Here is a 3,089-nt window from a genome sequence, read left to right on the forward strand (position 1 = left end):
TTTCACTTTTTTTTATCATGCTTGAAAAATAGCCATAATCCGAGTTCTCCACGAAATCTCATGTTATGAGTTTTCACTGAAAACTCATAAAACGACTTGATCCACAAAACTGCCATTATGGTTATTTTTCAAGCATTAATGGTTGAACATGCACACTACGAAAAAAATCTGTAAAATCACATCACATGTGATGTAAATAAAAAGAAGCATCATATATGACGGAATTTTCAGTGCTAGTTGGAAATTACACGACAGTAAAATGTAGCAACGTGTAAAATAAAAAATGATGTAAAATTCGGCAGCATGTAAAATGAAAATGATGTAAATTATAAAATCACTGAATATTGGAAGAAAAAAACTCCAATTGGAATATTTTTTGTTTTATTTATTGGTATTTATGATTCAATAATGGAATTATCTCATGTCATAATAAAAATAAAACCTTTTTGTAATAAATTCAATTTATTTTATTTAGTGACAATGTTTTTTTAATCTCACATATTTTTTGTTAGGAGTCACATTCACACTTTTCATTTTTTCCCCGAAGTACCGGATCCAAAGATGAACAACTTGGAGCCGCTTCCAGAACCACAAAGATCTCTGGGAACCTTTCTCGCGGGAAAACTGCTTAAAAAAATACTTTGATGCACGACTTGACTTGACACTTTGACCCTGTTCTTGACAGTTCATTATTTTACATGACATTATCACGTTCAGTGTATTGTAATATTTATTAAATTAAAATTCAATGTTCTCATCACATTCCATGACGTGTAATTTTAAGAAATTTCTTATTCAGTGTTGTTTAGAATTGTGCGTGACCAAAAAAATTTGTAAAATTACATCACATATGATGTAACGAAAAAGAAGCATCACATATGATGGAATTTTCAGTGCGAGTTGAATATTCCACGTCTGTAAACTTCAAAAGACGTGTAAAATTTAAAGACATGTAAAATATTTAAGACGTGTAATATTTAATTTGCACTGAAAATTCCCTCGTATGTGATGCTTCTTTTTATTTACATCATATGTGGTGTAAATTTACATCAAATAATCGCGTTCCGTGTCAAGTAATATTTGTGTCATACGAATTCAGTGCTGTTAAGGATTCAACTTTTTTTAATTCGTAAATTTACATCAATAAATCGCGTTCCACGTCATGTAATGATACAGGTTTTCAATTTCAGTGTTGTTAAGGATTCAGATTTTTTTCTGTGTGGCCCAGCATGATTCGAACACATCCATAAAATACTACAATGGTGCTTCATGCGTTATGACATGACATCACGAATATATCGAAACTATAAATTTTCAAACGTTTTCATTTGATTTTTCATTAAAAATAAAGTATGTTGCAACTTACCCCTTTTTAGTAGGGTGAAAATCGCATGTTTTTGTAAATTTAAAAATAACTGGTGAAATCAATAATTTTTCGGTCTACGTCAATTTGATGTCCCATGAACCTTAAAACTTTTGATGTACAAGCAGTATGATTATCTGTGGACATTTAGCTTTTAGAAGCCATTGACGTTGAAAAGTGTTGCATGATGCCCCAGTTGAATTTCACCTTCATTCCATATGTTGTTTATTATATCAAGGAAAGATAGCTTAGTAGAGAGTGGAAAGTTCTTATAGAAAGGGCATCCGATGTCATCTGGGGCGGCGGAAAGATTTTTGACTTTCCGGAGGACGAACGATATTGAATTCATATTTTAAAAATGCTCGGATTTTTCAAATATTTTTGAAACGTAGATGTACTTATACCAATTTGAATTTGAAACACTCTTTTCAATGCCCTCAAATCTTTAAAAAACACCATGACATGTTTTTGAACACATGAAACAAGTAAACGAAGGTTTTATTGACGTCAGACACTTGAAAATTTAAATTTCAACATATATCTCTTGGTGGAGAATAAAAAAGAAGAACGCATTTACGGATGAGCGATCGATAAAATCCTAGCTTTTTAGACACATCTGCTGATTCACAACACAGCAGAGACAAATTCCAAGGTTGGGGTTTTCCGCATTTTTTTTTGTGAATACAACAACTATAGGGTTGCCCATCTGGGAATGAAAAGGAAACCTTCCAAACGATCCTGAGCTCTAATCTAAAATATTGGGCTCATATTGAACAAAATTTAGAGAATCTCAGAAAGAATTTATATTTCTTTTAAAGGTCTACTTCTCAAAACAGGACAGTTAAAATTTAAAACTAGTAATAAAACTGAAATTCAAATTTGTCGGAGTAAAAATTTGAATAAGGACAATAAGGACAATTTTATCATATCAATGTTTTCTAAAAAAAACAAAAAATGTGTTTCATAATAGTTTGATCAGTAAATTCAATACTGATCAAACTTTAACTGAGAAAAAAACTGTCAATTTTAAGGCCAATTGCAACAACTTCTCTAACAATCAGGCAATGACGACAGTTTCTCAATTGCTCACAAAGTAGAAACCAAAACAACAAAATGAAGCACCCAATTAGTGGATAACGAAAAACCAGTTTTTTCGGAAGGGACGGAAATTCAACTTTTCAAGTTCGCTGCTGATGTCTCCCAGAATCGAAGATTGAGGAAACGAACAAAGACCTCGTCGGAGCAATGTATCGTTATCGTTGAAACTCTCGAGGAAGCTGGTCTGAGAAATCGATTGCTGAAAACCGGCTCAAGAAATCCCAGAACTCGCAAATCGAACAATTGTCGATTTAATTGTACGAATGACGTCGACGACGACGACGATGTTATTCAATTTGAATAATTAGTTCAATGAACAAGTAGATCTTTTACTGGAAGTCACATGGTGTTATTTAAATTGTGATTGCCAGTAGGTATTAATTGGGTGACTTGATGGCTTGAGATGGATTAGTAGCTTGAGGAACCTATTTGTTATTTAATTAATCGCTTTTGAACACTTTCAATTGGAGACTAAACCAATTTCAGTTTAACACACCCCCATTTTCCGGTTGTCGATTCTCGTAGATCTAAATTACAAATCCAATTTAAGACATGAATAACAGAAACATCTCATTTGATCCACAAAACTGGACCTATAATTGAATCATTGTCCGATCAGCTACAAAAA

Source organism: Uranotaenia lowii, chromosome 1 (assembly GCF_029784155.1).
Source record: "Uranotaenia lowii strain MFRU-FL chromosome 1, ASM2978415v1, whole genome shotgun sequence".
Taxonomy (NCBI): Eukaryota; Metazoa; Arthropoda; class Insecta; order Diptera; family Culicidae; genus Uranotaenia; species Uranotaenia lowii.